Source organism: Ursus americanus, chromosome 23 (genome assembly GCF_024610735.1).
Source record: "Ursus americanus isolate L20-20 chromosome 23, mUrsAme1.1.p, whole genome shotgun sequence".
Lineage (NCBI taxonomy): Eukaryota > Metazoa > Chordata > Mammalia > Carnivora > Ursidae > Ursus > Ursus americanus.
Window position 1 is genome coordinate 4,351,397 of NC_142149.1, and position 24,468 is coordinate 4,375,864.

Below are 24,468 nucleotides of genomic sequence, written 5' to 3' on the forward strand. Positions count from 1 at the left end.
GGAGCCCGTCCCCTCCCAGGTCCCTCAGCCCCGGGCTCCGGGAAGGAGCCACATTCATATGGTAATTTCTGCCTGTGATCTGGCAAGCAGCAGAGGCCCCTCCAGCTGCGGCCGGAGGAGGAGGAGAAGGGGGGGAGGGGGAGAGCCTGGCCCGGGCCTGACCGCCTGCTCGCTCACCGCCCGCCCGCCCGCTCACCGCTTCCCAGCCCCGCCAACCTGGCCCTTCCCGGTGCGCTCAACTCGGGCTGTGGGGGAGCGGGTGCTGGGCAGGAGGGGCCTTCGATTTCTGGGCTCACGTGGTGGTTTCAGATGACAATGGACACGTGTCCGTTTGAGCCTAACTTTTGTGTGTGTGTGACGCCCGGGCAGATACTCCCACCGCCGCCGCCCTCGCCCCCTCCTGGGATCCCAGAGGCAGCACCCCCCCCACCGCAATTCCACCCTCCCCCGCAGGAAGCGCATCCCTGGAGCCCTGGCGAGTGAGGGCAGGAGGAGCGGGTTCTCTCAGGAAAAAAAAAAAAGGCCGCTCCCACACCCCAGTCCAACCCCCCCCTTCCTATGGAGGGGAGGGGGTATGGGACCCAGCCACTCCCTCCACCCACTTCCTCTCTCACAAGCAGGAGTGCGGCCGCAGCTTCCCTATCGCCCGGGAGGGAGGACGTGCAGACCTTCCATTTCCCCCTCTGCCTAGTTCTGGGCACGGGCAGAAGGGAACCAGAAGCCAGCGCTCAGCTGCAGACCCAAATGGCTCCTCTGCACCCTCACGCCGACCCCCAAACCCACCCAGTCACCATGTGCCATTGAGCCGGCCCTGGAGCCCTGGGGAATTGTCCAGACACAGATTCAAGACCCGTGGGGGAGGGGGGAGCGCAAGAAACACAGAGCTGGGTGGGGGCCGAGCATGATGCACCCACTGCTGGCGAACCAACTGCCAACTACCGGCCACGCGACGGGCAGGTCCCCAAGAGAAGTGAAAGCACACGCCCGCCCCAAGACCCGGACACCCGCGCTCCCAGCGGCAGGATCCACGGCACTGAAAACACAGGAACATCCCTGACGCCCGGCTACGGACGGACAGGTAAACAGAACGCAGCGAGGCCGCCGCATGGAGTACTATTCAGCCACGAAAAGGAACGAAGCTTCGGCACCTGCCACAGTGCGAACCTCGAGGACATCGCAGCGCGTGAAAAAAACCAGGCGCACTGGGTTCCACTTAGTGAAACATCCAGAACAGGCGAATTCACAGACAGAATGTGGCAGGGAGCTGCAGAGCACGTGGCTCTAATGGATACAGTCTCTTCTGAGAGGACGAGAGCGTTCTGGAATTGGTGGTGGCAACTGCATGACTTTGCAAATGCATTAAAAACAGCTGAATTGTACACTTCAGAAGAGTGCACTTTATGGCGTGTGAATGATATCTTGACAAAGCTATGAAGGCTTTATTGAGGGCTCCCCAATAAAGGAGAGCGGGGACTGTGTCCACATCCACGGCCAGCTCCCAGCACTAAGCCAGCTCTGCAGCCCAGGCAGTGGGCGGCCGGTGGGCTCCTCGCCCTGTGATGTCCTACTCGCCCTCCCTGCTCCTGGCACCAGCAAGTGTTCGTGAGGACTCACTGTCCATCTCAGAAAAAAGGGCCCGCAGGGCCCCAGGCCGGAACCTGCAGGTCAGAGTGAACTAGGAGCAGGCCCCTTTAATACAGAAGGAAGCCCCAAGCCTCACCCTGAAGAGAGGGGACAGTGGGAATGAACATGCCACATTCAGCAACCACAAAGGGTGAACTCGGCTCATCCCAGGTCTCTAGGCGAGAGGGACAAGGGAAAACCCGCTCAGCATCCCCTCCGGGATGTGGGGACACTGCTACCAGAACCAGCACCCCCGCCACACACACACACACACACACACACACACACACACACACACCCAGGCAGGTGCTCAGTCTTCTGCACAGGCTGGGTCCGGTGGAGGAAGTGATGGCAGGAGCCAGCAGCCTCTGGGGGTGGCCCCCGGATTTCCTGAGCCATCTCTGGCAGCACCCACCCAAATCTGTTAGAGGCCCTAGGCTGCTCCCTGCCCCATCCCAAACCCTGAGAATGCTGCTGGAGGGGCAACCAGGAAAACAAGGCAACGAGCCAGAATTCACTGAAGCCCCACTTTTATAAGGCGGCACAGGCCCCAGTGGGAGCGGGGCCTCTGGTGGCTCGAGGTTTAATTTTAACTTTAGTACAGCGTCTCCCAGTGCCCCATGGTGGTCATTAGCTCTTTGCTCCCCAGCTGTCCTTGGAAAGCCCCGCAGTGAGGAGACAGCCCGGAGCGGCACACACAGAGGGGCTTCCCTCACCCCCAACCCAGCCAGCAAACCCTGGGACCCTCAGACAACCAGCCTCCCAGCCCTGACTCAGTCTCCCCCACAGTCCCATGAACTAGCAGCAGATGGGAGTTCCTGCTCCCGCACCGGAGGCAGAAAGTGAGGTGCAGACAGAGGCCACTGGCTCATCCCCCACGGCCCGCAACGGGCCCGGCCCAGCCGCACCCCAGGAGCCGGCAGCACGCGGCTCCAGCAGGCCAGGCCTGGGTCTCAGGCCCAGGAGGATCTCTGCACCCTACTGCTCGTGTCCAAGACGCGCTGCTGGCTGAGCATGTGAGGAAGTGACAAAGACAGAAGCGGCAACTGGTGCGCACACGCAAGGTCCCAGCAGCCTTGGGGAGACAGACCAGGTGCTCTGGTTCCACTGTGAGCCCTGCAGGAGGCTGGGGAGGCAGCCAAGACTGTTGGAAGGATGGCAAAGGTCAGCTGAGCAACCTGTGCCAGGCGAGCAGGAAGCAGGAAGCAGGCTTCTGTGAGGGTGCTGTGTGGACAGTGCTCCCGGAGGTGGGCGGCCTGAGGAGCTCACCACGCCCAGGAGCAGCACGGGGGACTGGCCCCCCTGTGGAAGCTGCTATCTGCACTGGACAGGCGGCCACCACACCGCCCCAAGCCCCTCCTCTGCCCCTCCTGTCCTGCCTCTCCTGCTGCCCCGATTCTCAGCTGCTCTCCTGTGTGTCTCGGGGGAAATTCCAGGGAGCCCAGGGGGAGCACTTCCACACTCCCAGGCCCTGAAGCCTTTGCTGAGTCCCCATCGTAAATGAGCAGCCTTCCTGGGGACACCCGTGGTAGGTCCTAGAGCTGGTGTGTACCTACCGCCTAACTGGACTGGAAGCTTCCAGAAGGTCTGCCTCATGTGCACCCCTACCCTGTTCAGCCCAGGGCTGCCACGTGGTTGGAACGCATGACAACAGCAGCCGCGAGGTAACCTCAACTTGGTGCTTTCCCTGTCCAGGTCCTAGGCCACACATTTTCTGTTTTATGTCCATTCATCCTCACGCCAACCCATGAAGTGTTAACTGCTATCATGCCCTCTGGACGCTGGACTGTGGCTCAGAGGGAGCGGGTCACGTGTGTAAGGCCACAGGGTCATCCAGAGCCGCCGGGGGGGGGGGGGGCGCAGGGCACTGGCCCCACGTGAGAAACTGCGTGCCTGAAACACCCATCGCCTCGCTGAACTTGGGGAGTGGGCAGCCAGGCCGTCCCAGCAGTGAGCACTGACTGCAGACGAGGGGGGCAGTCAGGAGCCGCAGACACGCTGACCCGGTCCTTAGGGAGCCGGCCTATACCAAGTCAGCGGAGGAGCGGCTGGCACCGGGGCCCCGGTCTCCACCAAAGACGGGGGTCTTCCAGCCACCCCACCCTATCCTACCCTCCCCTCGTCTGCCACAGGAACGCCCACTGGAGCCAAACCGGGCTCCCCACTGCCCCCAACTTCCCGCCTTCCACCCGGAGCCACCACCTCCCTCGCTGGGAGGGCAGGCCTCACCCAGGGGGCTAGGAGGGGCTCAACTAAACCTGAGTAGGGGACGCACAGGAGGGGGGTCCCAGCTCCACTGCCGCCAATCTGGCCTCAGCGGGCAAGTCACTGAGCCCATGGGGCTGAGCGACCTGCTTCCTGGGCCCGCGCCCTGGTGTCCGCCTGCAAGGGGGAGGAACCCAGGAGAGGAGAATGGGTTTGTGCCATGAGCTGTAACCTCCCCGAAGCGGAGGCAGACCGACCAGGAGAGGCCAGCACAGCCCTTGCTGGGCACCGTTCAGATGCGCAGTCCTGACCCACGCGCAGCAGCCCCGGAGCCCGCCAGGGGGACTGCGGGGAGCAGAGGCTGCAGGAGGCCCACGGGGAGGCTCTCAGGTCCACACAGGGCAAGCCGGCCTTGGGGCGAGGTGGCTCTGGGGTCAGCTTAAAGCTCATTCCTTCTGTAATAAACAAACTTATTCCGATTAAGTGACCTTACTTATTGTCTTGGAAGAAGCTTTCTCACCCACCTAAAAATGCTTTGGGGATGACCTTACCGTTTTGCCTCAGTTCCCAAGTAGAGAACCGGGCAGCCTCGTTACTTAAATAAACTCCCCAAGATGAAGACCGAGGGCTCCGGGCAGCAGGACGGCGCTGGTCACAGGGGCTGCCCCAGCAGACCCACAGCCACGCTGCAGAGCGATGGTCAGCACAGCGTCTGCACACCCACCACAGCCTCCCTCCGCTCTGTGGTCGTTGTCCGCAGGGCAAGGCCGGCACAGGTGCATGAGGCCCAGAGGCAGAGAGCTCCTGCAGGACACGTGGCCCTGCCACGGAAGTGCCACCTCTCTCCACAGCTCTCTGCGCTGCGCTGCCCACCTGTGCCCACCAGCCACAACCAACAGCCATTCTCTGTCTGACTCGGTGGGTTTGCTGTCACCGTCTTTAGTCTTTGGAGCCCACAGCTGACAGCCAGCCACGGGGGTGGTGGTGGGGTGACGACAAGGATCCTTTCCTTGGTCCCCTACTTCCCTGGAACCAGGCACGGAGCAGGGCCAGGGTCATCTGGTCCAGTCCCCTGCCCCGGGAAGAATGCATTCAGATCCTGAAGAAAACGCCCCAAGAAGAGCATGTGTAAGGACAGCAGGACCGTGGCTGCTCGTGGAAGGCTCTCCCGAGCTGGCCGGACAGAAACCACAGAGTATTTGGACAGGAGATGAGAAGCTGCAGTCACGCCGCGCTGACCAGAGTGCATTCATTCCAACATGAACTAAGCAGAGCTCCTGTGAGGTCTGGCACCCGGAGACCGAGATTGATAGAACGCCATCTCTACACAAGTCCACGGTCTAGCAACAGACAGGACACAAAGGTCCCCACCCAATATGGGGGGGGTCCTCCACGCAGGAAGGTGAATTCACCGTCCTGTTCTGGGCAAGGAAAATCTTATCTGCTGTCAGAGGCCTGGTGACAGGCACCGAGACGCGGGCCAGGGAGGCAGGGGGAGGTCCGTGCGCATTCCGCTGGGGACACCAGCAAGGACACGCTTCCGATGACCGTCAGATAACTGGGCACTCAGTGCCTGGCACTCGCAGGGCAGGGCAGGGGCTGGCAGGACTCTGGGGGCACAGGTCCCGGAGGGGGAGGCCCTAAGCCAGGCGCAATGGAGCACAGCGGGGAGCACCACAGCATTTCCACGGGACCCTCCTTCCCCAAGGCCAAGTGCGGGTCAGTGTCGGTGACTCACCCCCAACCCAGAGCTGGGGTTCCAAGTGCAGCCTTGGCGGCTCTGGAGCCAACATCTCAGAAGTTGTCCCCCACCCCCAGCTTCAGGAGAGGGACAAGAAATTTGGGGGTGCTTCTGCCATGATCCAGCTACGGAACCCAAACCAAAACATTGAAAACTCAGTTGAGGTTGGAACAGCCAGGGCGAGCGGAGTAAGCGGACAGGGTGGCCTCCACCTGGCAGACCCTTTGCCCGATGCTGCCGCCCTCAAACCAAGGCCCGGGCCCTCCTCCTGGAAACCACCTCCTACGGGCCGAGCACTAACTCTGCTCTCATAGGGGGAACGGCCCGCCCAGGGGGCAAGCGGCAGCTCAGGGCCCCACGCAAAGTCCCAATGAGAACTCGGAACCCCTGGACTTGGCAGGGCTGCTCTTCTGCACCCTCGGGTCTGGTTCCCAGAGGTGGTAACAGAGAAAGAGATGAGGGGAGCATCTGGACCCCGCTCACGCACCCACGGCCCAGGGACGAGCCACGGCGGGAGAGATGTTGCCACCCGCCCCTCCACCAAACGTGGACAAGGCTCCCAATGAGCCCGCTGGGAGATGGGCAGCCTGAAGGGCCTGTAATTAGACAGGGGCCTCCCCTGGCTTCCCCGCCTGCTGCTCCAGAACAGGCTCGCCTGACAGTTACCTGCACGGCCCACACCCCCAGGAGCGGTCCCGGGCAGGCCTCCTGCGGCTCCACGGAGCTCCTGAGAACAGGCCCCTACCTGTCCAAGGAACCAGATTGGGGCTCAATAAACAAATCAAAGCTTGCCGCTAGAGGCAGGAGTCAGGGAATGGAGTCTCGGCCAAGGGCTGTGATTTGTGCTGGAAGCAGGGCTCTCCCGAGATCACCAGTCCTGAAATACAGTCATTCTTCCCGTGCACTTGGCCAAGGAGAACAGGAGGGTGCCCAGAACCCTCGGGTGGTATGGGAAAGCTGACCCAAGACTTCAACGTGCACGGGGCATGGGGTAACGGAAGAGCTTCCGCCAGTCAACCAACAGCTTCCGAAAAAAGCACTGAGATCTTTGACAACACAGGAAGCTGGGCACGGCTGGAGGCTGGTGGGGGCGCTCTCTTAAGGATGGGGTCTTCCCCTTCTGTGAATGCCCCTAGGGAATGCTTCTGTCCTATCTGACAATGACAAGGGCAGCTCAGACAGTGACATAACAGGAAGTAGGGAGGGTATGTGGCCGGGGAGGTGGGGCGGGGTGGGGAGTCAGCCCAAACACTCCAGTCACCCAAATGGGTATGGGGCTTCTGGGGTGAAAGCCCCTGTGAACCCTGTCCTCCAGGCTTGGGGGAGTAGGCCAGGCACTCAGGGAATGACCCCACGGGCCCAACCGGGGCTGTCTTTGACTTGGGTGGGTGGGATCTTGTGACTGCCCCCTACCCATCAAGAACAGTGCTGTCTCCTCGGTCCTGGAGTACCCAGTGCCCCACACAGAGTAGGCTCCTCCCCACACACCAGCCAACCTGGCCATCATCCCTGACGCTGCGCCAGCCACATGGAACAGTCTGGCGGAAACACACACACAAACCAGCAGACACAATAGTGTTGCAGGTGCCACAACACGGAAATGATCGGGGCCGTGGGGATGCCTGGGAAGGGTCAGCCACGGAAGAGGTCTCCTTCCGTAGTCACACCTTAGCCCAAAGGAGACCCAAAGGGAGAGAAGCAAGGATCCCACCCTATCAAAGAGGTCTCACGCAGACACTGGCCCTCCAGCCCCAAATGGTTAAACAAACTCATTCTTCTTCCTATTTCCTGAACAGGGGCCCCCTGGGTTGCCACGGGGAGCCAGCCAAAGAGAAATGACATTTATGTAAACACCCATGAAGGCAAAGCAACAATGAATGAAGTGGGAAACCCACATGTAATTATAAGGGAATGGGGGCTTTTTCTCCCTTGTCCCCTAACAGGATTTTCCATGAGGAATCCAAACCAAATTCCTTCTGGGGTGCTGTCCCTACAGCCAGAAACCCACTGCCTGGACGGCACATTTTTCTCCAGGAAAGGAATTTCAAACTTCTCTTTGCTGAGCAGAGATGCTCTCCCAAACCTCTGACAAAAGCCGGCAGATTTCCCGGCAGAGAGGCAGAGAGGAAACGGAGGGGGACCAGGATGCAGCGAGGCAGCCTGGAGGCCGCGGGGTCCCCGGGGACATGTGGGATGAAGTTTCAGGAGCAGATGGCATTGGCTCCAAAGCACCTCAGCCCTCCCAGCATCGGCGCACGGGACGGGCTGCGCCGGCCGTGGGATTTGAGTCTGGGGGTTTTCCCAGCATCGCAGCTGGAAGGCCGTTTCGATGGCAGGTCCCCACGGAGCTGCTTCCTCACCCCTGCTCCTTGACAACGAGTGGCGGACCGTCCCACTCCTCCTCCAGCAGGGCGCCCGCGTTCCGGCCCAGCCGGCTCCGGGAGCGAGCCGCACAGCCGCACACCTCCCCGGACCCGGAGACGAGCTGCAGCAGACGCCCCCGCGCACAATACCACGTCTGATCCCGCATTTCTAGTGTCTGCTGAAGCCAATCTCCGGGTCAGCCTCCGGGCCGCCGGCCCCAACGGCTGACAATCGGTGCAGAACGATTTTAAGAGATTTTAAGAGGCGGTGGCGGCCAATCCAAGTCGTCCCCCCCCCCCACCCCGGGCCTCCTAGAAGTCAGGGAAGCCCCTTGCGAACGGGAAACAGGCTCCAAGAAACTCCCCGCCGGAGGACGACCTAACCACTCAGCCTAGCTGGCCAAATATTTACAAAGAGATAGCTGTGGCCGCACAAAGCCCTTTTCTTCTGCTCCGCGGCCGAAAATCTGGGCCCCGCGTGGAGACCGAGCTCCCGCCGCCCCTCTCCCAGGGACCCGGAGCTGTCCCGCCGGCCGGGGAGCAGGGCCTGCCCCCCCCCCCCGGGAGGCGCCGCTCTCGCCCCGCCGCCGCGCCCTCGGAGGGCCGCCGGACGGCCACACCACCTGAGGGCCCCCCGCCACCGGTGTGAGGCCGCAAGGAACAAAGGGAGCGGAGGACTCACCCCAGCAGCGGAGTCGGGCTGCGCTGGCCGCCTGAGAGCACGGCCCGCCCACCGGGTCACATGGCTCCGAGCCGAGCAGAGGATCAAAGGGGCTTTGTGGCCGCGGAACAAGGAGCCTCCCAGAGCGCGGGCAGAGGTAGGAGGGACCGCCTGAGAACGGAGGCTCGGGGGCAGGGCGAGGGGAGTTGGGTGGGGGGGCAGGAGGAGACAAGGGGCGCCCAGCTACAGGCCTGAAACCAATCAGGGTGTGCAGGGTGCATTCTGTGCCTGAGCTCCCCAGTCGGCTTCCGAGTCACCCCCGAAAGGAAAGTGCCATGGTCCCCAGGAAAGAGCTCGGGGAAGGAGAGAAGGAAGGAGGCTCTCACCTGGACACCCAGTCCAACTGCCTTTGCCAGAAGTCAGTACGCCGGCCAAGCCTCCAGTCCCCTCCTCCCAGACTATCCTCCGGCCTGGGTGAGGCGGGACGGGAGTGCAGGGTGGTGCCGGGAATCTGACACGGCCCAGGGGCGCCCTCTCTCCCTGCTGCCCCGCCCAGCACTCCCCTTTGCCAGGTGAGCCCCAAATGGGCCCTGACCCCGGCCAGCTCAGATGACATGCCCAGGCTATCGCGCGGGCCTCCCCCGGGGCCTGCAGATCTCCCCAGGAAAGCAGTCAAGAAGCAAAGCCAGGGGCGCCTGGGTAGCGCAGTCGTTAAGCGTCTGCCTTCGGCTCAGGGCGTGATCCCGCAGTTCCGGGATCGAGTCCTACATAGGGCTCCTCCGCTGGGAGCCTGCTTCTTCCTTTCCCACTCCCCTGTTGTGTTCCCTCTCTCGCTGGCTGTCTCTCTGTCACATAAATAAATAAAATTTAAAAAAAAAAAAAAAAGAAGAAGCAAAGCCAGAGTTGTTCCAGGGGCCGGGGCCAGAGCACAGCCAGCCCCGTTTGCCGTCCACTGCCTAAGGCTACCGTGGTGGAAACACCCCCAAGGGAGAAGCAGCAGAAGGGGAACTAGGGCAGGGGCCAGGGAGGTAGGGGAGGTGCCGGCTCACCCTGAGCTCTTTCTTCTTCCTGGAGCCTCAGGACTCAGATTCCGGCCGAGGCTTCCACAGCCCTAAGGGCCCAGGCAATGAGTCACCCTCCCAGCAGACCCCTGCGACGCGCTGGGACCCTGAAGGGGATGGGCTAGGTGGTCCCCAGAGGGAGGAGCTTGGGAGCCACCCTGTTTGGGGCTGGGCCTGGGCGCTGGGATCTGCCAGACCCATCCTGTGCCACGACCTCTGACCCCAAGTGAGTCACTCCCAGGCACAGGCGTGGCCAAGGTAGCCCCAGGCCTACTCCCCACTGGGAGAGCGATCCCGCTGGTTTGGGGAATTTGCAGGGGCCCGGAGCGAGGAAGTTCGATTGCAAAGGAGCCTTGAGTGACACCTGAGCCGGCCATTCTAGGCACGTCCATCCTCCCACCCCCTGGAGGAGGAACTCTGGCCCAGCCCCAGCCCCAGAGGCATGTTCTCCTTCCCCAGGCCCGCACTCCCCCACAGGGCTGGTGGGGGAGGCCCCCCAAGCACCCACTCCACTGGCCACACTAGCAGGAGGACCAGTCCAACTGGTCCCCCCTCCAGTGCCTCAGAAGCCAGCTCTCCCTTGCAGCGGCCACTGGCCAGTCCCACCTGGCCACTCCCCACTCCAGATGCCCAATTTCTTCCCCGGGGCCTCCCAAGTCTCTGCGTTTGACATCATGGCTTCAGGGGGCTCCCTTCCCCACCCCTCACAGAGAGCAGAGCTGCTGCCGTGGGTCTCTGGGCCCCTGGCCAAAGACAGGGAGCGTCCAGGGGAGGGACCGCATGTTCTCATCTCAGTGGAAGGGAGGACAGTGGTGGACCGGAGATGAAAGCCTCAGAGACACACACCGGAATCAAGGCCCCCTCACTCCAATCAGCTCAGGCTCATTACCCAACCCTGTGGGACCTGACCTTCCCCATCTGTGAAATGGGCATGATCACCTCTAGAGGCAAGAATTAAAGCAAGATATGACGTCCAGAACTAGGAAGACTGGCCACTCGAAATCTACACTTCTCTTTCCTCCAAGAAGGGGGTTTCCTAGGACAGGGAATAGGGAGGGCCTAGCCCCTCCCACCACCCCCTGCCTGCCCAGCTGGGCCCTTGTCTGGGCTCTGAAGGACAGCTCCAAGAACCATCACCAAACGACACTGGGAAGGACCCCTGCCACACCTGGTGTCAAGGCTGACTCGGAACCTTGGAGATACCACCTGCACTCTACACCTGTCCTGTGGGCAGGGGCCTTCCTTCCCGGCACTCCCCTTGGAACCTCCTTGCCTGCCTCTCACCCAGCCTTGTCCCCCAGGGCCCACCACCCCTTCCTGGGCACCATGTGCACGGGCAACCCACCAGCCACTGAGGCCACTCCCTGCCCTACCTCCTCCTCTCCCTACTCCCCCTGCAGACAGCTGGCCTAGGAGGTGGTCTGGGTGCTTTCCACACATTCCCTCGCTCATCGCCCACCACCGGATGGAGGTCTCCAGAGCACAGAAGAGGGAATCCCTGCGTCTGACAAGACCCCCCGCCTGGGGGTGCTTTTCCAACGCAGAAACCCTGCCTACCCCCCCCCACCCGCTCAGAGTTTTTGGCCGCTCAGCAGACACGGTATCTAGAACAGCCTGAAGCCTGCACAGCCGCCCACCGAATCCCCCAGCAGAAACAGAAGGCAAGGCAACCCTAAGCACGCCACATCTGTCATTTTAAAGTTCCCAACAGCCACATTTAAAAATGTAAGAAACAGGTGACATTTAATATATTTTACTTCATACAGCCAAAATGTTATCAATCAACATGTCATCCATATAAAAACTTTTTATTTTTTTATTTTTAATTTTTTTAAAAAGAATCTATTTGAAAGAGAGAGAAAGAGAGCACAAGCAGAGGGAGCAGCAGAGGCAGAAGCAGACTCCCCGCTGAGCAGGGAGCCCGATGCGGGACTCGATCCCAGGACCCAGGATCATGACCTGAGCCAAAGGCAGATGCTTTACCGACTGAGCCACCCAGGCGCCCCAAAACTTTTTAGATATTTTACATTCTTTTTCTTTCTGTAGTTAAATCTCTGAAATTCAGTGTGCCTCGTACATTCACGGCACCTCTCGATTTAGACTAGGCACGTTTTTTTTTTTTCTTTTTAAGGTTTTATTTATTTAAGTAATTTCTACCCCGAGATCAAGAGTCGTGTGCTCTCCCGACGACGGAGCCCGCCGGCACCGCTGCTGGTCGAGGCACACTTCAAGTGGTCAGCGGCTGCTGTGGCTAGCGCTCAGAGCAGCTGTCTGGATATTCTCGACCGTACCCTGGGGTGACACCAGATCCTAGGGGAGCGGTTTGTGTAGCCCCCGTTATTTCAGCGCTACACTTCCTTCTCAGCCGTGGGTGTGCACATTTGGGGGCGCTACGGGACACAGCCTCATGGAACCCACAGCGGCATCTGCTATATTGCGGAGGGCGCTGATCCCCACATCACAGCGTCCCCCTTCTCGGGATATATTGGACACATTTCTCCCAGATTCTACTACCAGAAAGAGCAGTACTTCTCCAAAGAAGATACTTTGCTAGATTTGTGCTAAGCACCAACGAGACCACCACCCGTTTCTGGGGTTCTCTATCCTATCTGCTCACAGGTGCTCTGGCTGGGGTGAGCTCCCGACTCAAAGGCAGCCAGCCACAGGCTGAGCAGCGACCCCACCGCACGCCTGGCTCAAACAAGCCACGAGCTGGGCCGCCGCCGTCCCCCCCCGCAGCCCAGACCGAGGAACCTTTGTGGTCGAGCGTCCAGAAGCTTGAGGTCATGCAGACTTCAGGGCTGGGAAGTTGTCTGGGGCCATTTGCAAAGGGAGAGAGGGCAGCATGGGGGGACGCGCAGGCGGAGACCCCAAGAAAGGAGCAAGGGGGAGCAGAGCGTGGCCGGCCGGGCTACTGCAAACCCTGCCCCTTCTGAGCCCGAGCATTCCGCACTCCGACTTCCTTGCATGTCATGTCCTTCCAATCACCAACTCGTCCTGCCTGTTTACTGACTTCAAAGTCACATACAGCCACACTGACTGGAAAAGAATCTATGAAGACAGAAGGCAGACTGGGGGTTGCCAAAACCAGGGGGGGGGGGGCAGTGGGAACCGACCGCTTAATGGACATGGGGTTTCCTTTTGAGGGGATGGGAATGTTCTGGAACTAGATCATGGGGACGCTGCCCGGGCCTGTGAGTGTGCTAAGTGTTGTTAACGGTAAATGTCACGTTCTGGGTATTTGATACCGTAAAAAATATATGTAAAGGAAAAAGTCTGATGCACCCTTTCTTCTCTTGAGCTGGTTTTTCATGTTGCTTTCTACGTGGAGCCCACAAGGGCCCCAAGACAAAGTGTGGGCGCTGGGGGAGATGGAGCAATGTGCCCCCTGCCTGGAGCCTGGGAAGATCCTCTGATCCACCAGGAGGGACTCGAGACGCAGAGAGTACCCTGCAGTGTCCGGGGGTCCCAGTCTCGTCACAGGTGTCCTGTGGGAAAGCTGAAGACTACAGAGAAGGTGACCACATGATGATGGGGGCAGGGACTGGTGCTGTGGCCACAAGCCAAGGCCCATCGGCAGCCACCAGGAGCTGCAGGAAGCACAAGGACAATTGTCCCCGGGGCCCTCCGGGAGGGACCAGCCCTGCCCACACCTTGGCGTAGCCCAGTGACCCTGACCTCAGACCCGGGGCCTTCAGAGCTGCAGGACAGTAGGTTTTTCTGTTGCGTGAGGCCACGGTAATTTGTGGTAATCTGTCACAGTGGCCCCAGGACCCTCACACAGCCCTGCGGTCCCGACCTGACCCAGAGTAAGATAAGAGCTTCCTCTGACAATGTGGGAACACTCAGAGCTAGAAGGAAACTTGCTCCAGGCCAAGGCAGTCCAGAAGCAGGAATAGGACCCCTCCCAGCCCCTTTGAGGGGGGTCTCCGTCAGATTTTCCAAGGCTATCACTTCGGGGATACTGTGGCCTCCTTGCTGAACACCAGGCAGCCATGCGGGGCAGGGGAGGGGGTCCCATGGTGTCCCTGACGAGGATCCCTGCCATAGGCCATTTCCACCTGCTCATGAGCAGCACCCAATGCCCTTCCTGGGGACCCCCACCAGAACGGTCATCAGGGAGGTGGCATCACCAGCCAGATGTCCTGTAGCAGGGTCCTACTCTGAAAGCTGCAGGGGGACAGTTGGGATAGGCTCTCACCTCCAAATGGGCCAACTGAGAGAAAGCACAATCTGGGGGTGTCACCCACCCCGCTGTGCAGGGACACCTACGTGATGCCCGAGACCCACCCTCTAGCCCACAGCAGCAACAGAAGGGAAAGGAAGTGGTCACATGGCATCCTCCTTCCCTCCCCCCCAATACACACGTACAAGCACACGCATCCGTGCATGCGTGCCCCAGTGCCCAGGCCCCCCATTTTCTCCTGCCAAGCCCGAAGCCTAGTTGTAAACATGACCCTCAGCCCTCCCACGACCTCTTTTCTAACCCACCCTGGGCAAACCCCCACGGGATGCAGCAGATACTTGCCATCAGAGGCCAAGAAAAAAATACCCTTCCCCTTCCTCTGCAGGCGGGTCGCTGGGCGGCCCCGCACACAAGGGCAGACGAAGGGCTGGCGGGTTAGCAGTGTGGGGCCCCTACTGATGTGGGCAGCCAGCAGGTGCAGCCACACTCCCCTGGGCAGAGGGGAGCCTGCACATGGCCCTGCTGTCCCTGCCGGGGTTCCCAACAGCCCCAGCGGGAGGGCTCAGGCCAGCCTGGGGGGCGGGGGCCTGCAGAGTCTCTTGCCACAGAGCACCACTTAGCAGGCTGGTGGTTTAGTCATATCTGGTTGACATCTTTCCTCGGCTTCTTTTGCAACTTGACCGAGGACAACGGTCAGGCTGTCCCCGATCTCAAGAACAAGCCTCTTCCTTGGGCCCAGCAACCTCCTCCAACCATTGACCTTCCCCCACCTCTTAACAGTTGGTCTGCGTTGTGGTTCTATCTTCCCGTCACCTGCTCGCATGTTAACCTCTGCTGTCTGGCATCTGCCCATCTCACCGTTAAAACCACCCTCTCGAGAAAACGCTCAGTGCCAACATCCAGCTCCACCAGGCTGACCTGGGCCAGCACGTGACACAGATGAACCGCCCCTCCTGGAAAGGAGCTGCCCAGGGCGCTATCCTCTTCTCATCCCCCAAGGCAGGGCTTTCCACAGCACACGGGGGTCTCCTCTCCATCCCCAGAGTCACCCCAGAGATGGCCTTCCCAGCTCGGCCACCTCTCACAGCACACTGTTTTCTCCAGGCCCTGCAGTCTCCCAAACCCCTCTGAAAATCCCCACCCCTTAAAAGTCACCACCTCCAGGGAGCCCTCCAGACGCCCTCCCTCAGACAAGACCACCCTTCCGTGTTTCCTGAGTCACACCCTGATCTGGAGCACTTGCCAGACGGGCTTACTCACCCCCTCCTGGTCTCCTAGGTAGCAGATACGTGCTTGTGGAGCGTGGAGGCAGGAAGGCCCCATTTCCTCTTTTCTAAGAAGTGTGCGCCTCCCACCTCCACTGTCAGGTTGCCTCTTCCCCTCCAGGGCACCTTAATACACATTTCTTTCTCCTCTTGAAGAGCTATCATGTCAACAGCGTGTCTTAGAAATTACGTGATGATATCTTAACTTAAGAAAATCAGCTCCTTTTCTGCAGCCAGCTCTGTTCTCCCTGCAGGCGTGACGGCCACGCAGAATCAGAGAAGCCCCAGGCACACTGCCAACCGCGCCCACCCCGCCCACCCCGACCTCCCTCCGGAACCGTGAGCCCCGGGGCTGTGACCTCCCTGCAGACCCACAGCAGAACCGGACCCCTGCACGATTTCAAAGAAAACAAAAACCAGGGTGTCTCCGGGGTGTCAGGAGGGAGGGCCGCCAGGTGGGGGCGCTCCAGGTTGGCTTTAGGTGCAGTAGGGCGGCCTCCTCGCCCTCCCTCCTCGGAAACAAGGGCCAAAACCAAAAGCCCAGCAGCTAAAATGGTGGGATTCTGAGTCACACAACACACGGCTTGGTAGCTGGGAGGCGGGACGCCAAGGCTCTGAGACCCCGAGTGTTTGGCTTCTGGAAACAGGCTCTCAATCCTAGCAGCACATCACTCTTCTAAAGGGGAACTTCCAAAAAATACAGAGGCCTGGGCCCCACCCCCGCCATTCCGATTTCACTAATCCAGCGGTTGGTGTTTTTTGAAAACTTCTCAGGGGATTCTACCGTGAAAAGCACGATGTGGGGGTGCCTGGGGCGCTCCGTCGTCGGTGAAGCGTCTGCCTCCAGCTCAGATCATGATCTCAGGGTTCTGGGATCGGGTCCCGCATCGGGCTCCCTGATCGGCAGGGAGCCTGCTTCTCCCTCTGCCTCTGCCGCTCCCCCTGCTTGTGCTCTCTCTCAAATAAGTAAATAAAATCTTTAAAAAAAAAAAAAAAAAGGCACCGTGTGGGACTGATAGATACATACACATGCCTGGAATCTGGCGAGATCCTGGAACTCTGGGATCTCGGGCGAGAGCATTCTGAGCCGACTGTACCCAAGAGGCACACAGAGGATGAGTGGAGTGCTGGAGGGGGGGTGTCAACAGCTCCTTCAACTTTCCAGAGAAGCATCCATTCTCCAGAAGTGTCGTCCTGCCCTAGGACCAAACGAACCCCACGGAAACCTGGTTGAAACCCAGAAGGTCCGCGCAGCTCTCACGGCCTGAAGGGCAGCAAGGGGGCCAGGCTGGAGGGGCCCCAGCCATTCAAGGGGCAAGGCTCGGGCTTTTCTTTAAGTGTCTCCACGCTGCCCGGCTGGGACTTGGAAAAGAACAAGAACAAAGGAAACCTAGGAAGGGCTCCAGAGTATACCACTGTGGCCTGAAAGTGATTTTGAGAAGCCATCTGAGCTCCTGTTATCTGTCTAAAAGCAAAACTTCCCAGAAGGACTCAGTTGTCATCAATCCCCTGCTCTGAGCAACCAGGCAAGACTGACTTTGTCATAGAAGATGAGAAGTCTTCCCACCACACCTAAACAGACATTCTCAAAACTACCTCCCATCTCTTCTCCTAAGGGCCACTTATCTTTCCAAAAAGTCATTTGTTTTCCAGTAAGTGTTCTTCTCCCCCTCCCTTTCCCCTCTTATGACAGCATATAAGATTCAAATTCTAACTGCCCCTTTGAGTCACATTTTTCTGTGAACTCCCATATGTACGTGATTAAAGCTGTCTTTTCTCTCACTACTATGGCTCGTCCGTTTAATTTGGAGGGGGGAGGGGGTCCTGCCAGTTTAATTTGCAGACCCCCAAGCACTGAACCTAAGAGGATAGAGGAAAAGCTTTTTCCTCACCAGCACCCACAAAACACAAACAGAAACAACGCCTCTCTTCACTGCAGATGCACCCTTCCCCCACCCACGCCAGCAAGTCAGACCCCTGTTTCTCAAAGTCTGTTAAAGCGACAAAATTTGTCCTTCAGGACGCTCCCCTCCTACAAGGTTTCCACAAATGCATCTAGCAACTGCTCCCTCCACAGGCCCTCTTTTAAGGTTGACGAGTATTTATCAGCATACTAAATATTCTATTCTATAGAGTTTTGTTTTTTTAAGTTTAAACTCTTTATTTCCTAAACTTGTTGGACTGGGGAACCACTTTGCCTCTTTTAACACCTATTAATGGTCCCAGAGAGAACACAGTTTGGGAAACCCTGGTTTAGACCTCGCGGCCTGTCAGCACCCTGCTCTGGTTCCAGGCCAGACATGAGATCGGTCCAGAGTCTCTGGACACAAGCTGGGGTGGGAGCAGAGATCACGAACCCCGCAGGTAGGAAGGCTCACCCGAGGCCGCCACAGATCTTGGAATAGTACTTTTAAATCCAAATTCCGAAGTTACCAGAGAACACGAGAATATGTCATGGCAGCATTGTGTATAAAGGCAGAAACTGAAAACAACCCCACGTCCATCAAGGAGAGAACAGAAAACCCTGACGTATCCACCCCCCGATGACCCTTCGGCAATGGAAACGCACAGACCACGACTACGGGCACGAGGGGAGATGACCTCCATTTCCAAACATAAAACCCTGCAAAAGGAGAGGTACACAGAACGTGCCCAGTTATGCGACATGCAAAATGACACTGGGCACGACACAGAAACGCAGCGACGCAGCCGACGTTCGAAGGCCCACGTGGGAAGGAGGCGCGAGCGCAGGATGCGGGCGCGTCTGGTGGGAGGAAGGAAACGGGGCTGGTTAGCGCGGCCGCTCGGGCTGGACAGAGGCACACAGGTGTTCACGTCCGGGACGGCGCAGGTTCCCGACCAACGACAGAAATCCTCGGAGGCCCCGGGAATGACAAGGCGTGAGCTTTTCTGTGACTAACTGGCTAAAGGCCTAACTGCCCCGAGCCTCTACTCACCTGTAAACCGAGGCAGCAAACCCATCTGCTCGTTGGCTGCTCGCAAGGAGCCCGCTCAAACTTCCTGCCCTCCCGTACGGGGTTCCGGGCAGGATGATAACGAGCTTACAACCTCAAAGAGCTTCGAAAACCACACGAAGCTCCTAACCGGGAGGGGGGAGCCAGCAACCCCAGGCCTGTTTTGGTGACCTGGCAGAAAACACCCCAGCCAAAGGAAGCTTTGCTTTTTCCTCCGGGGCAGACGCCTCGGTCTCAGGCCTGAGGTCTGCCGGCTGCTTAGGATATCTGACATGAGGCTTCTGTCAGCCCCAGACCCACTTTTAGTGGGGGGCCCCTGAAGCCCCTCACCCCTTTAACACAGACACTGGTGCAGGTGAAACCACCATTCGTGTCAACGGAGAAGCTTGTCTGAACTGGGCCCAAGCCAGCCCCGCTCTTTCCTCTCCCCCTCCCGCCCCCCCGAGCCAGGAGCTCAGGAAATTCGAGGTTGTGAAGCTACTGGCACATCATCTCCGGCTGTTTGTTCAGAGAGGGGACGCTGACCCTCCCGGGCTCACTCCAGGAGCCCCAGCACCCCTAGTGCTGCACCCTCCCTGCTGGGGGTGGGGGGCAAAGGCAGGGATCCCACCACGGAGGAGCCTGTGGTCCCAGGCAGCCACCCCACTTTGCATTCCATCCCCCACCACTTAGCTGCCGAGGGACTCTGGGCAAATTTCTCAACCTCTTGGAAGTGGTTTTCCCATCCACCAAAAGGGGACAGGGGTTCTCCCCTCCCCAGAACCGGAGAACGAGAAGGAAAGAGGCGGAACGTGCGCAGACCAGCGCTGTGCCCTCACCCAAGCAGGTGCTCCGGGGCGACGCCCGCCCCCTCCTCCCAGCACCGGTGGGGGCGCAGGGCCGGGAACAGCCCGCAGCAAGGGAACAGCTGCCAGCCTCCAGGTGCCTGAAGCTCCGAGCTGGAAACGAAAACAGGAACGTGCAGAAACTGCTGGTGGACAGAGAGGCTGCAGGCACCTGCGCTTTACAACCCTAAGGGCGCACCCACAGGACCTTCTAGGGAATTCCTCTTTCGAAAGTAGATTTATAAAAGAAAAGAAAAAGGAACAAATACACGATATTCAGTGAGAGAAGGCAAAATAAGACAAACTAAAAAAATAAAAGTATGCCATCTAGTACCATTGGGTAAGTTCAAAACCAGGCAAAATTCTTTGTGGGGACGGAACATTTCTGTCCCCTGACTATGGCAGGAGTACAAGAATCCGCGTACATGATAAAAGTCGGTGGAACCACAGGCCGAAACAACGAGGCGCCCGTAAAGCTGGTGCGAGCTGAGTGAGGCCTGCAGCTGAGTTCACACGGTACCCCCGTCGCTTCCTGGCTCTGATAAGGAACCGAATCCTGGAACCGGTCAGGACGGAAGATGCTGGGCAAAGGGCACAGGAACTCTCTCATGTGACTTTTGCAACATCTTGTGAGTCTTGAGACTATTTCAACATCAAGCCTTTAAAAAGCTCATCAAAAATGTAACATGCCACGAACATTGACCACGATATACAAGTTAGAATCGGGGACAGGATGCTTTTCTCCTCCGTCTCCTTATGCAGTGCCTCTGCGTGGTGTTCGGAGCGCAGGCTCTGTTCCAGGGGCGGGGACCCTGGTGGCTCAGGTCTCAGAGTCAGGAGACACAGAGCCAAGATGCAGAGGTAGGCAGACGCCAGGCGGAGGACCTGGCAACGCTTCGCAAGGGCCCCTGGCACCCGAAAACAGTCCCCCAAGGCTGTGCCCAGTGAATCCTGAATGAGGCCCAAGCCCTGTGAGAGAGCAGGTGCTCCAGGCAGGAGTATCTGCACACAGAGAAGCAGCTCCGGGCTCGGGAGAGGCCGAGGGGCAAGCACGAGGCCAGAGGTCCCCGCTGTCCTAAAGTGTCATTCCCAGCTGTTTTTCCCAGGCCCCAGGATAGAATGATCATAGGGATTTGCTCATCGGGTCCCCACTTAGCTCAGAGAGTGACGGTTTCGTGGCCATAAGGAAGAGCCTAACTCCTGCAAGCTGCTGGCCTTGGAGTGCCGGTGGGGAAAGGCGGGGGTGGCGAACCCACTCACCAAGGTCTCCGGGAGCCCTGGGCAGCCTGCAGGCACCTGCAGGAGGCGGAGGGCAGCAGCAGTCTGCCGAGGAGGCCCCCACGCCCATGCAGGGCACCGGAACCTCCCCCCCTCAGGCCGGCCCCAGCCCTCAAGCCAGGGCATCCTCTGGTCCCCGGGGTTCCCACAGCCACAAGGCCGAGGCAAGAGGCCGATGCAGGAGGCCGATGCCGGCCTCTAGGGTCAGCTGGGGGCTGCGGGGAAGGGAGCAGACGCTGTAGGGGCTGCTCTTCAGCTCCCCGGGCCCATCCAGTTTGCTCCCTCAAGTCCACTAACCATCCACCACGGACAAAAGTGCTTGAGGAGACGAGCTGAAAACCTGGCTTCAACTTCCTGTGTGCCCCTGACCCTGGCACTGAACTTCCCTGGGCCTCCCTTTCCTCGCTTGTGAACCCGCCACATGAACTCCAGAGTCTCTTTCAGCTACAGAATTCTCAGAAAAAAAAGCCACAAGAATGAGGCAGGCGTGCCCGCTCACACCCTTGTCTTCACTGGTGAAAAGGGGAGTCAGTCTCCCTGGTTTTCCTCCTGCCCTGCCTGGGGGAGCCTTCCTGCGGACTCTGGAGCAGGGAGAGGCTGGGGGAGCCCAGCGTCTTCCAGGGCTCGGGGCACATAGAGAATTTTCCAGAAGATCACCACTTCCTGACTATCAGCTTCCCGTTGCTGCTGTAACAAACCTGCCGCAAACTTAGTGACTTAAACACGAATCTGTCACCTTACAACATTCTGGAGGTTGGAATCCAACCCTCTGCCTCTCTGGGCCTCTCCCTTTCTCCTCCGTCCACTGAGGGAGTGGGGCCACAGGATTCTACAAATCACACCCACAGAGGACGGTTCTGGAACCCAGTGGCAGCACCTGCCTAAGAAACGCTTGGGGACATTCTTTATGCTCTGTCCCACATGGTGGCACCCTGGCCTTCTCCCTGGTGTCCTCCCAAAGCCCGGCCAGTCAGCCCACCCCGCAGGGCCATCAGCAGATCCCACCCAGCAGCTTCCAAGACCAGGGCGGCGGCCGGGAAGCAGCTTTTGCCCACGCCCGCCCCAGCCTCCGTGAGAGAGGCCTGGGCAGCAAAACAGGAGGCCGTAGGTGGCAGGGGCCAAAGAGGCCAGGCCATTCTCTCCAGCAGAGGCCGGGGGAGCAGAGGAAAGCTGGGCACGTGACTCCAGCCTGCGGTTCTCAGGGGAAGGGCGAGCCCAGGCACAGGGAAGCAGGGGCCCCAGGAGCTCAGCCATGGGGGATGGGCAGGGGCTTTTGCCCGACAGCCCCCCCTCCCCACCATGGCTCTGGCCCAGGACCTCCCCGCCCCCGTTCCATCTCAGGGGAGAAAGTGAGGCTCCTTGCGTTGCCAAATTCCAGTAATGAATCCCACATTCATTCCATCCTCTTTGCTTATTGGAAGCTCTCCCTCCACCTTCTGGGCTCACTCTGAACAGCTGGGCTGCAGCAGTCGGTGGAACTCAATATGCAGGGTGGCTCGGGTGCCTGCTCGGAAGAGCCTGCTCTCACTGCGTCCCCCACCCACCCCTTCCTCTGAGGAGGCCTCGCGTTCCTGCCCTTTCCCTGGGAAAAGCTGGAGAAGGAGCCTACAGCAGGATCCATCATTAACTCCTTCCTGCCCGCCAACTTCCTGCAGGCACCCGCCCCCTCCCACCGCGCGGGGAACCAGTGCCGGACAGCAGAGGCCTTGGAGGCAGGCGTCCAGTCCCCACACCCTCGTGCATGAACACGCACGGCCGAGAGAACACGCCCCCCGCTGCTACAGCGCGGCTCCCGCAGCCAGGCCTCCAGGCTCTCGGCCCTGGGGAAAGCTGCCTGCGGATTGGATTCCGCAGGAAGATGGGAAGCCTCAAGGGGTTCCCGCCTCGCCCATGACAGAAAGGCAGGGCTCCGATGCCAAGTGTGCAGATACCCACAAACCCCTGTGCTCGTCACACACACAACATACCTGTACCAAAGGCAAGCTGCGGCCCAGAGGCAGGACAGGTGCACGGCGCAGGGAGGCAGGACCCAAAGGCACCCTCGCTACTACAGAGGAGCCAATGGCGAATAACTGGTCATTAGCCCAAAGGGTGTCTTTATCCCTCAGACGCCCCATCTTGGACGGACGTCTTTCTGGAACGACGTGTGGGAGACTGGGCTGCACTGACCAGTGACCCCTGGCACCTCCAGCCCCACTCGGGAGGATAGGCCATTCCACCTCCAGACAGGCACCCGGTCAATGGAAGGTCACAGAACAGGGCCTGAGAGAGAGGATCCCAGCTCTGCCACAAAGCTGCTGTGTGACCCTGGCCAAGTCACTGCCCCTCTCTTGGCCTCGGGTTCTCCAGCGTTAACAAGAGAGCTAAATCAGACGTCCAAGGAGCTAAATCAGTGGGGTAGGGACAGGGGCTCTGGAGTCAGGCTTCCTGAATTCGAACCAGCTGTGTGCCCTTGGGAAGGTTACTTAACCTCTCTGTGCCTTGAGTTCCTCATCTGTGAAATAGGAATCACAGAACTGACTTCCCAGTGTGGTTGATCGATGAAAGGAGACACACTGGGTCAAGTGCCCTAAGGCCACACAGAGTCCAAGGAAGCCCTAGCTACCATGAATGGACACCAACACCACTGTCACGACCTTTGGGGGCCCTGTTCAGCCTTGGCAGCTCGAGGCCCCAGTCGACAGAAGGTGCTACCCCCCTTACTTCTCTCCCCTCTGGTGACAATAGCCGAGATGCTAGAGCCCAGCCCGCGTTCCCAGGGACCAGCCATCCTCCTGAGCTGGTAACCACAGAGGCCCCAGGCCACCACCCTTAGTCTGCATTCGAGAAAGGTGAACTATCAGCTCCTCTTCTTCAAAACCACGCTTCTTCCTCCCTCCTCCAAGCAAGCCTTAGCTTCACATGCAAGAGAGGACACCAACCCTCCAGGCCGGGGTGGGGAGTCCAGGAAGATCCTGGACTCAAGGCTTCAAGGAACCAGGGGCTTTGCGGGGCTTCCGGCGCTACTAGGGCACCCCAGCACTGCCTGGGGCAGCCCGCACCCCTGCCCCTCACACCGCGCCCAGGCCGGGGAAGGGCAGCACCCCGGCCACACAGCCAGCAGAGGCGGCAGCCGGTGCCGAAGCCCAGGCCTGGGCTGGTCTCGCCACCCCCGTGTGGCCCTGTTCTAGGGAACCAAAGAGGAGCTGCCCAGACAGGCGGAAGGAGCCCTGCCTGTCCCAGCGAGTGCTGGGGACCGGGCCTGGGAACCCCAAGCTGAGGGGCCTTCCCCCAGTGGGAAAGGCAGAAACTCAGACACACAGAACAGCATCAACTTGGTGCTCTGGAGCCCCCTAACCTACACACACAGGCAAAATGGTTTCTGAAGACGAGGGGACCCCCCCCAACCCGGGGTTAGGGGAGGCCCCACACAAGCTCTGCTTTCGTCCACGGAGCTGCGGGCGGAAGGACTTAATTAGTACCATACGCGCCGTGCCGAGCGCGAGCCGAGAGCCGGAGGGAGGGGGCAGGAAAGGAAACCAACCGACACGGAACATGAAGGGCGGCGGGGGACCAGGAAAGAGGGGTGCACTCCCAGCCAGACCTGCAGCGGAGCGGCCAGGCCTCCCCTGGCCCCCACTGCAGATTTTCCCCCAGCGTTTGTATCTACGGCCGGTCCCTGGACAGCTGGATCCGGCTTGGAGGTCAGGCTCCAGCTCAGCCAACCCTCGCCGGCCCCAAGAAAGCCAGCCCGGTCCATGCCTCGAGCCACAGCTGCTGCTTTTTCCAGTGTGGACAGGGGGTGGGGGCCGCAGCAAGGTCCGCATGGGCTGGCAGAACCGGGTCCTGCCTCCCTGGCTCACAACGACTGCCCTGCTCGCCTGGTCAGGAAGGACTGGCCCCGAGGTGGCCCGTCTCTACGCGGACACCAGCCAGAGTCAAGGGGCCTCTTCCGGGCTCCCTCTGCTGAACGAGGGTCTCTCATTCAACCCCACCTTCCTCAGCCAGCCCTGATTTTGTTCAGGGGCTCACCCTCCTCTCTGTTCAGCCCCGAAACCCCTCGTGCTACAGGGCAGGAGCCACGGGGACTCAGCCGAAGGCCAGGGGCTGGGAGGCAAAGCTGTGGGATGAAGAAGGCACGAGGGAGCACACAGAGGGGCTTCGAAGACAAAGACAGGTCCCCAGCTGCCAGCGGGTGGCAGGGCTCACAGGAGGGGCTCTCCTTCCTCTGAATCCTGCAGCATCGGTGAGCACGGGGACACCCGAGGACGGCTGAACGGAGCTTCCCCCGAGCATCCCGGAGCTGC

The 24,468-nt window shown here is 59.8% G+C and overlaps 1 protein-coding gene across 8 annotated transcripts in view; it reads right to left on the reverse strand.

Moving 5' to 3' along the window:
* SEPTIN9 (septin 9) overlaps window positions 1–24,468 on the reverse strand; it is a 151,187-nt gene that overhangs the window by 24,845 nt on the left and 101,874 nt on the right. The window contains exon 1 of one of the 8 annotated variants that reach the window (XM_045814510.2): window positions 9,643–9,796. The exons of 5 other annotated variants lie outside the window; for them this stretch is intronic. The gene's annotated coding sequence lies outside the window, so the exon portion shown is untranslated. Of the gene's footprint in view, window positions 1–8,614; window positions 8,736–8,979; window positions 9,092–9,642; window positions 9,797–24,468 lie in introns of those variants that run through there. 2 more of the 8 variants (XM_045814512.2, XM_045814509.2) reach the window with 2 other exon arrangements.